Source organism: Delphinapterus leucas, chromosome 6, assembly GCF_059928025.1.
Source record: "Delphinapterus leucas isolate spDelLeu-1000000601 "Yukka" chromosome 6, BTC_Dleu_Yukka2, whole genome shotgun sequence".
NCBI classification, from domain to species: domain Eukaryota; kingdom Metazoa; phylum Chordata; class Mammalia; order Artiodactyla; family Monodontidae; genus Delphinapterus; species Delphinapterus leucas.
Genome location: NC_143134.1, coordinates 10,604,079 through 10,615,815, shown reverse-complemented (window position 1 = coordinate 10,615,815; position 11,737 = coordinate 10,604,079). Strand labels below are relative to the sequence as shown.

General features: G+C 49.3%; 1 protein-coding gene across 11 annotated transcripts in view; it reads right to left on the bottom strand.

Moving 5' to 3' along the window:
• Positions 1 to 11,737, bottom strand: part of LOC111185348 (uncharacterized) — a 315,714-nt gene that overhangs the window by 299,345 nt on the left and 4,632 nt on the right. The window contains exon 2 of one of the 11 annotated variants that reach the window (XM_089912707.1): positions 7 to 254. The exons of the other annotated variants lie outside the window; for them this stretch is intronic. The gene's annotated coding sequence lies outside the window, so the exon portion shown is untranslated. Of the gene's footprint in view, positions 1 to 6; positions 255 to 11,737 lie in introns of those variants that run through there. 11 annotated transcript variants of the gene reach the window in all.

Here is an 11,737-nt window from a genome sequence, read left to right as displayed (position 1 = left end):
CTGTAACGAAAAGTGCCCAGGTTATTTGAAATGTAGACTGAAGTAACAAGCCTTGACCAGCAGGTGGCAGGCTTGCCTCATGATGACTTCAAAAGCTCCCAGAAAGGATGACAAATTTTTGATTCTGAGTGATACCACCACAAAAATCCAAATGTATCTCATATATAGCAGGAATTATGAACGCAGCATTGTTTAATCATACTATGGCCTTGAGTTTCATGAATAATGTTGTCTGAATCTGTTCATTCAATTAACTGCAAGAATACAAGATAATACATGTAGGTATTAAGTGAATTAATTGTCATTTCTGCACACTCCACGTAATGCATAATGTCTAGGCCATTCTAAGTCATAGTGGGAGGAAGTAATATATTTAAACATTGATTTTCCCATTAAGATATTTAACATATTTTGTCCTCCTATGTGAGGCCTGTCACTAACTGTATATTGCATACTGCTGGGTCTCATTTAATTAAAAAAAAGTTCAAGTTTTCATCAAAAAGTTCAAGTTTTCATTCATTGTAGAGAAATAACAAAATTTACTTTCAACTTTTCGGAAAGATTAATATGTGGCTGTGATTTTTATAATATTTAAAAGTATATTTCATATAGTACTCAAAATTAAAATGGTAAAACTTGTAGGATAATCATGGTAAGTATATGTTTACTCTCAAAATATTTGCCGAGTCTAGTCCACTAAGATAACACATTTTCCTCTGTTGACCTTATTTACATTAAGTCAACCTCTGGCTTCCCTAGCTGGTGTGACAGGTCAACAAGTATGGCCCTGCCCCAGCAGGAAGCTGGCATGAAGCAGGAGAGAGAAGGTTCCCGCCTTCAAGGAGCCCATAGCTTTGTTATACAGATGAGACCATCAGAGTCTTATGTCCCTGGGAGCTTTCTAAAGCTCTCAAAGGTATGATTGCACCTACAGTCCCAACAAAAGACTTAACGTCATCAAGGTGCAGAATGTCAGCGAGTTTCACATTTAGGTAAAGAAAGGCCAGCCAGGCGCTCATTACCTGGGTCACCCATTACCACCCACTCCACAGCCCAGCCCCACATGTCCACTCTTCAAAATCCAGGTGATTAAAACCTGTATTTCAGGGGACTTCTCTGGCAATCTAGCGGTTAGGACTCCACGCCTCCACTGCAGGGGGCCCAGGTTCAATCTCTGGTCTGGGAAGTAAGATCCCGCCTGCTGCGTGGCATGGTCAAAAACCAAACCAAACCAAACCAAAACAACCCACCTTATATTTCAGAACAATTTTACATGCCTATGTGTCAGACTTCCTTTCAATAACGGAACCAGAAATCTTTCCATCAACAAATGCCAGGAGACTAATAAACGCATGGCGTGATTAAAACATAAGATGGTGTGTACGTTTCAAATTTCAGTGAATAAAAGTCAGGAGACAGAAGGAACCGAGTTACTAAAAGCCGGTGGTACAGAGTCGGGCCGTCTGCTGGTGAGAACAGCTAGGGAAAGTTTCCTGGTAGTGATGGAGGTGGGCTGGAGCCAGGAGGATGGGCAGAGTCGGAGAAAGAAGAGAAGGACCACTGGGGCTGGAGAGACACATGGGCAAACAAAGGAGCTTTAATTATTTTGCAGCATTTGAAGGACCCTTTACCTTTTTTTTTTTGCGGTACGCGGGCCTCTCACTGTTGTGGCCTCTTCCGTTGCAGAGCACAGGCTCCGGACGTGCAGGCTCAGCGGCCATGGCTCACGGGCCCAGCCGCTCCGCGGCATGTGGGATCTTCCCGGACTGGGGCACGAACCCGTGTCCCCTGCATCGGCAGGCGGACTCTCAACCACTGCGCCACCAGGGAAGCCCTAATTTTTAAAATAATACGATCTTCACTGCCCACTGATCTCACGTACAAAATAATCAGGTTGCATCCAACCGTCTCCCAAGACCCTACTGGGTCTACCCCTCCATAAACTGAGTATCTTCATGCCGATCACACTCTTATGTACTGAACTGTGTCCCCCAAAATTCATATATTGAAGTCCTGATGCATCCTTCCCCAGAGGGACAACGGCCCTACTGACACCGTGATCTTGGATTTCTAGCCTCCAGAACTAAGAAACAAGTTTCCCTTTAAGCCACTCAGTTTGTGGTACGTAGTAACAAACTACTTGTTAGCAAACTACTAACACACATCAACCAGAATTCACTACCTTCATCTCAATATTTGGTATGTGTAAACATACACGGTGAAATCCAACATAAGTATTCAGATGCAGTCAGCCATTAGAATTACAGATCGGGGGAAAAAAAAACTTTCCTGCAGAGGCTGGCTAAATTCAAAGAGTCTGGGTAAAGCCTCTTTTGCTGCCTTAAAAAATCAAGCATGGCTGCTGGTGGCAGCCAGTGAAATAGCCAAGGGGCCGATGAGGCCACCCTGTGGGTTCCACATCACGTGGAGGGCCGCTCGCATCTCCGCTCTGTCCATCATCGGCTTGTTTGGAGCATCAAGGTATTCACAATGCTTTCCTTGAGAAGTTCTTCTTGCTCTTGGTCAAGCAGGGCATCCGCTGGCATAGGGACCACCTCGTGTGGCAGAGCTGGGCTTTCAGCTCCGATGCCAACCTGAAAGAGGGCCCAGGATGCCGTGACCCTGACTCTGACCCTCACACCCTCTGTCCGGTGGCAGTACCATGCTGATTCTGAAAACACTGGCCACGATTCTTTGTGTCTTGGGTAACTTATTAATAGACACCCCTACTTCCAAAAAGGACTTGAGGTAACTTAAAAACAACACCTGGCCAACATGTACATTATAAACTATTACACGCTTTATAAGGTCTGCTCTTATGGGACTGTAAGGTCTTCTCAGATACCTCCTGGAAACGTCTGTCTGTGCTCCTAGATCAACACGTGTTTCAAACTCTGAAATAAGTTTTATCGGCCAGGACATCATCCTCTACACATAGCAGATAATCACAGGTAAACCGATTAGTGTCCATGGCAGAGAAAGGGGGGAAAAGTCCTCACTCATTCTTATGATCTGCTCATCACGTTCCCCTATAACAGGCTCCGAAAGACAATATAATTCCTTATATTGCAAGAAAACTTACTTTGTGGAAAAAAAATATTTTTTATGTTTCTAACTTATTCTTGTGTATACTCAATGGTGATCAAACTTTTAAAAAAAATTAAAGATAGAAAAAACTATAGTAAGAGCCAAATATATAACAGGAAAACAAGGAGTGCAAAAAGAAATAGGAAAAATGGAAATGAATGGAGTGAGTCAATTTTTCTAGAGAAATAACCATTCAAGCACTACAATTCCTGACAAGTTTTTTGTACAGAGAAAAGCAATTCAAGAAAAGAGGCAGGAGTGGGGAATAACTTAGAAAAGTTTACATTTTTAACAAATTAATTTTTCAGAAAATTTTCAAAGAAAAAATCAGAATCCAAGAGTTTCAGTGTGAACACGTAAATCATAGGCTTTTTCTGTAGGCGATCTTTTGAATTATCCTAAAGGATCTCAAAACAAGCAAAACCCAGAACCATCTCTTCAAAAGCTGTATCTCTGGTACTTGCACTGGAATCTCAGTCCCATAAACACCACATACAAACGACCCCACGGCAGTACCGCGTGCTCTACTCTGAAAGCTTCATTCAGTGCATCCTCACAAAAAGGAAGCTTCTCTGCCCCCTCCCAGCAGCACCTGCACTCAGGTGACACGAACGCTGCCACTCCCCCATAGACGGTCTCCCCATGGCCCTGCTGTCAGCTGATGGCTCCACTGGGAGACAGGAGTCTGGGAAAGACCATGTTCCAGAAAAATGTTTTCTGGAAACGCACTGTCTTAGGCAGCCCAGGCTGCTGTGACAAAATTCCCCAGGCTGGGGGCTTAAACAGCAGATGTTATTATCGCAGTTTGGAGGCAGGGAGTCCGAAGCCAGGGCCGGCTTCCCGGGAAGCCCCCCTCTGCCTGCGTGGCTGCCTCTGCCATGTCCCCATGCTGGGGGAGGTCCTCTCCAGCTCTGCTCACAGGGGCACTAGTCCAGCAGGAGGGCTCTCCCTTCACCACCCGACTACCTCCCCACCATCCTAAGTCCATCCCACTGGGGGTTAGGTTTCCACATGGGACCTCTGGGCGGACAGGACTCCGTCCATAGCACAGAGAAGGACGGACCCAGCCTGCCCGCCTTTGCGGTCCTGCCCACGGACATCACTCCTTGGCGCACAGTTGGTACAAGCCCAGCAGGACTCCCCCGAGTGGGCTTGGGGTCTGGCCCCTCCCAGGTGCTGGGACGCGGGGACATCCACGCATACGGCCCTGCAGGGCACACACTCGCTCGCGCACAATGTCATGGCACGTCGGGGAAGGACCAGGAGCCCTGGTAAATGCAGGGCAGCTCAGATGGCAGGAGTGCACGGGTGGGGGAGAGACGCCCCTCGGCAGGATGGCCAGGGGACGCCGGCAGGACAAGCAGTAGGCAGAGCCTCTGGCTTCTGAGGAACTCAGCACACGGAGGTCCAGCTGCTCGGCCACCGAGGGACACCAGGCCGCCGGGAAGGGTTCGTTGTTGGGAATATGAAACTTAATTATTACTAAATTATTAAATTAAATAGAATTACTATTAATAAAAATTAAATGTAATTAATACAAATGAGAAGACACCAAACTCACGGAGCTTGTGGAATCCACACTCTCCACATGCAGTTCCTACCTGGCTCCCTGTACCTGGAGCCCGCTGTCAGCATGCCTCGCGCTGGAAGAGAAGCCGTTGTGAGCCCTGGTACTTAAGCCTAAACTTAAGCAGCATCCCTGGCATTTAAACCATCAGGTTGTTTCAGAGTAAATCTCGCACTGGCTTTGGTCACCCAGGTTCCTGAGCAGGTTACAAACAGGACCCTGATGACACTTAGATTAGCAAGGTCATCGTTAAAAGGAAAGGCCAAGAAACACACAGTGCACTCGTACCAATGGAGCAGGAATACTGCACCTCTGGTCCACAGACAGTACTGATGATGCAATTCAGACATAAAATCAACGTCCAACTGCCCACCCGATCTTTCCGGTTTTCTAATATCGGTGACAAGCTACACTCGTCCGCTCTGCCTCATATGCAACTTCCCGTGACAATCTTAAAACCACAACAAAGTGAGGTTAAATTCCAAACATAAATGATACCCTAGCTTTACTGTCACGCTGGTGTGTCCTGTGACCTGAGAGCAGTAACCAACCAAACAGGCCTTTCTTGAATAGTTCAAGCTGGATCAACACAAGTGCGCGCAGCCCAGCTCCAGAACGGCCGCCTCTCACCTAACATAACTCAATCAAAGAACTGCCGTGACTTCCAGGCTCCTTCCCATCACAGAAACCCCACTTTTAGCACAAAAGGCATTGTGGTCTCTGACCCCGCATCTGACCCTTCCCTACGTGGGATGCAGAAAATGCAACTCCTTACGTTTAATCCTCATGGTGAAATGTACTAAAGAAGAAAGGTTAATCTTAGGGCAGAACGAGTAGAGGGATTCCTTCAAGACCGTGGACAGGACTGCCCGGACATTTGTACAGAGACGTTCCTCTCACTCTCCCATTGGAGAGAGATTATATACTCAAACGGGAATGTTAAGCTTTACGGTCAAGGCAAGGGCTTTTCTAGAGTAATTTTTACTACATACTAATCTCTGAGATTAGCCATACATGAAAAGCCACCTCCCCAAACACCAACCTGCTTCTAATCAAATCACCATTCAGGTTTTTTAGGTAAACAACTATTCAAATGGAAGTCATTGCCTTTCTTTCATGTACATTTCCTCATGAAGACTAGCTCACTTAAAACCACTACATATAAAATGGATAACTAATAAGGACCTACTGCATAGCACAGGGAACTCCACTCAACACTGTGTAATGGCCTATATATATGGGAAAGGAATCTAAAAAAGAGTGGATATATGTGTATGTCCACTCACTTTGACTCACTTTGCTGTCCACCTGAAACTAACACATCATCGTAAACCAGCTATACTCCAAAATAAATTAATTAAATAAAAAAAAACTGTTTAAGTCACTCTTAAGTTCAGGTTTTACTCAGCAGACAGAGCCAGTACCAACCATGTGTAGGATAACACCCTGGATGCAGAGGCTGCACGGACAGGAGACGTGGCCTCCATCCTCAAGGAGTTCCAACTAGTTTGGGGGGATGCGCAATGTGTGTTCAGTGCCATTTGCATGATAAAACAATTTTAATGTTGTGCCAGATAAAAATAAGATTCCTTAATTTGCTGTGTAGTAAAATTCTTTAGCCCCATTAAAAATGTGGCATTCGTTATTATTTGTTCTTGCTGTAACCCTGTCACAGCAAATGCATTCATCATGCTTAATGTTTTTATTAATCTCCCTACATAAATAACTCACGGGGTAAGAATCACTCTCCAATTTGTTTTATGGCTTAAGACAAAGACACCCTAGTTCTTTCGTAAATGAACTGTCACTATAAGTTATGCAATGTTCCTAAATTGTTAGACAAATCTGGCATATTAATTTCATAATAAATTAAAATGTATGTATGAGACTCAATTTTCCCACTTATGTGCAGTATTAGTCTCACTGGCCCAAAATATTGCATCTAATGCATTCTGAAAGTCACAGATTCTATGGCTAACTTCTTGCACCGACATTAAGAGTAAACTGTGGTAACGATTGTACAACACCGCCCCTTTAACACTTCAAGTGGGTACCATCAGCTTAATGTTTAGGAGGATGCAGCTTGACAGTGCAGCAACTGAAAAATATTCTCACTCTAAAACGATCAATACGTGTTTATAGATATTAAAGATTCTGATTCCATGAAAACATTGCACTCACCTGGCAAGAGGATGAAGTGCGGACATACATTCCCTCTTAAGCTCCTGTTTCCTATCTCTCCACAGTCCGCCAAAAGGAACCCAGGGCTCTCACTGAGGCTCGGGATTGAGCTGCAGCTCAAAGAGGCTGCTGGCTTTGAGGGGCTCGAGGAAAGCCCAGGGGGACCCACAGGACGCTGGGAATCCTCAACAGGGCTGGGTCAGGGTAACAGAGTCTAGCCCCAGAAACCAGCAGGTTATCAGCCTGTGCTCAGGGGGTTGGGGGGGAGCAGGGGTGACAGGAGGGCAGCGGGAGGGTCATCCAGCCCCAATGCCAGGCCTCAACCTGGTGCCACCACGAGGGGTGGGAGACTGGGGGGTTGAAGGCAAAGGACCCGCACCCTCCTCCATCACCCCCGACCCTGAGGACAGGGACGGGAGAGGAAGCGGAACAGGGTAACCGCGAGCCCCCGGAAGATCGCATCACCCTGCGCTTTCACCCTTCAGCCTCCTGGCCCCCCAGGCCCTGCCCACAGAGAGGCCCACTCAGACCATGGCCTTCTCCCACAGGAAGTGAGGCCCTGGCGGACCCAGGGACAGGGGGCACTTTTGGAGAAGCTGCAGCTGCCATCCTGCTCTCTTAACTGGTTCCTGACAATATCTCACAAACACCAGAAAGGTGTATTTCATGTCTAAAAGCTGGCAATGCTAGAATGATGTAATTCTATGCTCCTAACTTGCCTGTCAGATCACATTTTGAATACTTTAATAACAACTACCGTTTAAAGGAAACCTGAGCCAGAATCTCGTAAGAAATAAATCAATTCAACCCTCCCCACGTGCGGTCCCGGGAGCCATCCTGGACACGAGGTCAGCGGGACCAGCCTGGCTTGACGCCGGGGGTCTCAGCACTGACTTGGTTCCTCCTTTCCCTGGTAGTTTTCTCATGACTGTCCCCATGACACTACGAAAGGGAAGGAAATAACGCTCTCAAGAAGAAGTCGTGTGAGAGTCAAAACAAGCGAAAATAAGAGAGAGACAGAAAACCAGATTCAGCCTTCAGAACCAAAGCCCCAGGTAGTGGAAGGCGGTCATGGGAACCTGACAATGCAAACTCCACGCCGCAGCGGGCACGTGGTCTCCCCGCAGGCCTAGCTTGGTGCTCAGCTAGGACTGACACCTTCAGAGCTGTCCCTGGCTCTCCTGCTTCTCTGGTGCCCTCAGGAGTCGGGGCCCAGCACCAGGTGAATTATAGGTTGCTAAGTGCCTAAGAGATGATGAGGTACTACCTGCTGCGTCTCTTACGGGGAATAAGCAATAGCAGACTTTTAATGTAATTAAATGTAATATTCATGTACCAGCCAGAGATTCCTGAAGCTGCGCTGGTTAGCTCAGTCCATTTGCAGTCATTACTACTACAGGCCAAAGCACAGACACGCAATTATAAATCACTGAAATCAGCCACGTGGAGACAGCCGGGCAAAGCCCTCTCCTACTCCACTCTGATTGCTGCCGACATCGCCAGCCAATGTCACTAGGCATCTCAGCAATTCCTAGCTGCACTTCTCACCTGACCCTACACCCCACACTGTGGGCAGCAAATCGCAATTTCCATTCAACTTAAGCAAACTGGCTCGTTTAGTTCATACATACGATTACAACATTCCTCAAGTTTTAGGGATGGTTGATTCCAAGACACTTTTAGATCTCCTATTAAAGCAAAAGGAAAGGCTCATTGAAATTAATAGCAGAAATGCTGGCCTATTACAGTAGAGAACCCTTGAACCACGATGCTAAAATAAACCAGCCACTTAGCACCTTTGCCTGCAAACATTTTCATGAACTCAGCCATACACTCCTCCAGGATATATTTGCAGCTCTGCGTTTTTTACCAGCTGACCCAAATCAAGGGAGGAACAGTCTGGTAACCGACCTGAAACACTTCAGCAGAAAGAAAAGCCGAATCAAGATGACACAGACCGAGGCCAAAGTCTGGATGGCATTTCCCACTAACCAGCTGAATGACAGATTTTGTATTTTTACACGCCTGCCTCCGAGATACTCCAACCTGGAGTTCTAACACCAATTTCAACACGTGATTCCACAAAATCGATGGGCATCAATTATGTGCCAGAACCTACACGAGATGAGCTTGAAAAGATTACTAAAGAGAAGCTGCAGAGTTTGTGTCCGCCTGACACGCAAGCGTGGTCCAGGAGAGCCCCGTGCCCTCAGCCGGACAGTTCGGCTGTACCAACCCCCGTGCGGGCCAGAAGCAAAGAAAAACTATTCATGAGCACACTCGCCACGATGGAGAACACATCACACAACTGTTCCTGTAGTGACAGGCGGAAACTGTACTTATTATCAGGCAGACGGGGGCAGGGATCTGAGTGAAGGCCGGCACGCTTCCGCTGTGTTTCTTGTGCCGGGAGGGAAGTTCCGGTCTGTTAGGAAACTTCATCCCCAGGCGAGGCTCAAGCCGCAGTTGTAACAGCATCAAAAGTAAGTTTCAGGGCTTCCCTGGTGGCACAGTGGTTGAGAGTCCGCCTGCCGATGCAGGGGACACGAGTTCGTGCCCCGGTCCGGGAAGATCCCACATGCCACGGAGCGGCTGGGCCCGTGAGCCATGGCCACTGAGCCTGCGCTTCTGGAGCCTGTGCTCCGCAACGGGAGAGGCCACAGCAGTGAGAGGCCCGCATACCGCAAAAAAAAAAAAATAAGGTTCAGGCCCCGTGTCAGCCCCGGCCCGTGGTGACGCATCACGTGTGGATGTCCAGCGCCTCCATGCTGCCCGCTGCGGAGCCCCCTCCCCCGGCAGGGCCTGGGCTTGGGCCACCGGCTCCCTGGACCCTAACCTCGGCCGGCAGACGGGACTGCTCCAGAGGAAGACGGTACCCAAGTAAAAGCAAAGCCTCCCACCTCCCAGTCCTTCAAATCTCCTGTGAAAACCAGCTCTTTCCACCTTCTGTGGGGCGAGCATCTCACTCTCTCCATTCCTGCCTCGGGCGAGGCCCCTTCCCCCGGCCCCTCCCACCCACCACATGGCCTCGTAACCCCAGTCAGCCGCCTTGGCCTCTGCCCGCCCGGCTCGGCTCAGCTCAGCCGCCCCTCGGGGCTCCCCCCTCGCCTGCATCCCTGCTGGAGCCCCTGTGTCCACTTTTTATCACATGTATCCACGGACGGAATTTCCTTTCCTTCCCTCTTAATTCTAGCAAATGACTGCTGAGAAAAGCGCGAGGCGTGGAATCGCCTCCACAGAACTCACACCTCGACTCTCTGAGCTCACCTTGGAGTCCTCATTGTGCAGGGGTCCCGGTCACTCTTACGCAGGTCAGAGAGGCCGCCGACAGTCCCCTGGCGGAGCCCAGGGCTTCGAGCCGCACCTGACCTGGGCGCGGGGCCTCCCAAGCCGCTGTGTTCCTGGAGAACACCTCGGCATCCCTGGGTGTCTCTCTCCCATGTGCTGACCAGTGATGTGTATGTTAGTTTCATGACACGGGTCACCCAACTTGGACCCGTGCTGGGAAAGTGCATGTTTGGCCTTCCCTCCTTCCCGAGGAAATTATAAACTCAAAGACCAGGACACCAAGCAACGCACAAGACCTAACTTCCTCAGAATGCAAGGGAAACGCAGCTGTGAAGTCCGTTTTCACAATGCCCCTGCCCCTGGCCCCGCCCCACCTCGCATGCAGCCTCTCCCGGCTCTTCACGGAGAGGTTCCCGCCTCTGCCTTTCCCACCGCCTCTCAGGAAGGCCCTGCACACGGAGGTGACCCCCGGATCCATCCCGTCTCCTGCCAATAACCCGTGTCCCTAAATCCAAGTCACCGTCAGGAGTGAAACCCAAAGTGGGCAGCAGGCTTAGCTGGAAGGTGACCAGGGCCTTGCTGTGGCCTCAGAAAACAATCAGGGAGGGCGGGACCCCCAGCTGGGTCACCGGGCTGCACGCAGCCCTTTGCTCTGCGGTTCCTGGCTAACTGGTTAGACAACACATGTGCACACACCCCTCAAAGGACCAACATCAGGGCTCCGTCTACACCCAGACGAGGAAGGAGTATTTTCTTAACCCTGACTCAGACTTTTCAAGAAGCTTCACCCTCCTCGGCCAGCAAGTCACAGGGTTGTGGAGAGAAAGGCTTGCTTCCTTCCATTCCTCCCCCACCCCCTCCTCACTGGCCTGGTCAGGCTCCCAGGAACAAGGACGCTGCCTAATGAGAGTCCCACAGCTCTTCCTGGCCTCTTCCAGGAAGGGGTCAGGTCAGAGCCTCCACAGCCCGCTCACCCCCACCAAGGGGGCTGCCCTGAGGACACAGGTGCTGGGGAATCACACGTGGCCTAAGAGGCCACCAAGTAAAGCCCCGAGCGGCTCAACACACCGATGAGCAAGCAGCTGCCTTACCTCGTGCTGGTCGAGATCCCCAGACTCCCCGACACAAGCCCCGGCTGTTTAACACGCACAAACACGGGTAACGCTTCTGAAACGGGCCAACTCTCTCCCCACCCACGTGCTTCTCTCCACCAGAGAAAACCAGCACACGGGCTACTTACTTGAAGTTCTGGACTAATACTTTGTTTTTTTCCTTTTATCCATATGACTTACAACTGTGTTTCTCAAATGTATCCAGAATCACCTGGAGGGCTTGTTAAACTCGCCACGGCCACCACCACCACCACCCGCCCCTCCCCCCTCCATCCACTCGGCTCAGGAGGTCTGGGTGGGTTAAGCCTCCCCGGTGAATCTGAAGCAGGTGGCCAGTCACCCCCACAGTCAGCTGGAAGTGCTCCTGGCAGGCAATACAAGCTGGCTGAACTGCAAAAAGCATGTTCCTTCCTAAATGGTTAACCTGCCCTCTCTGTGTGCCACACTCTCATTAGAAAAAAAATCAAACACGATCTATTCTAAGGAGTAACCTGTAATTAGA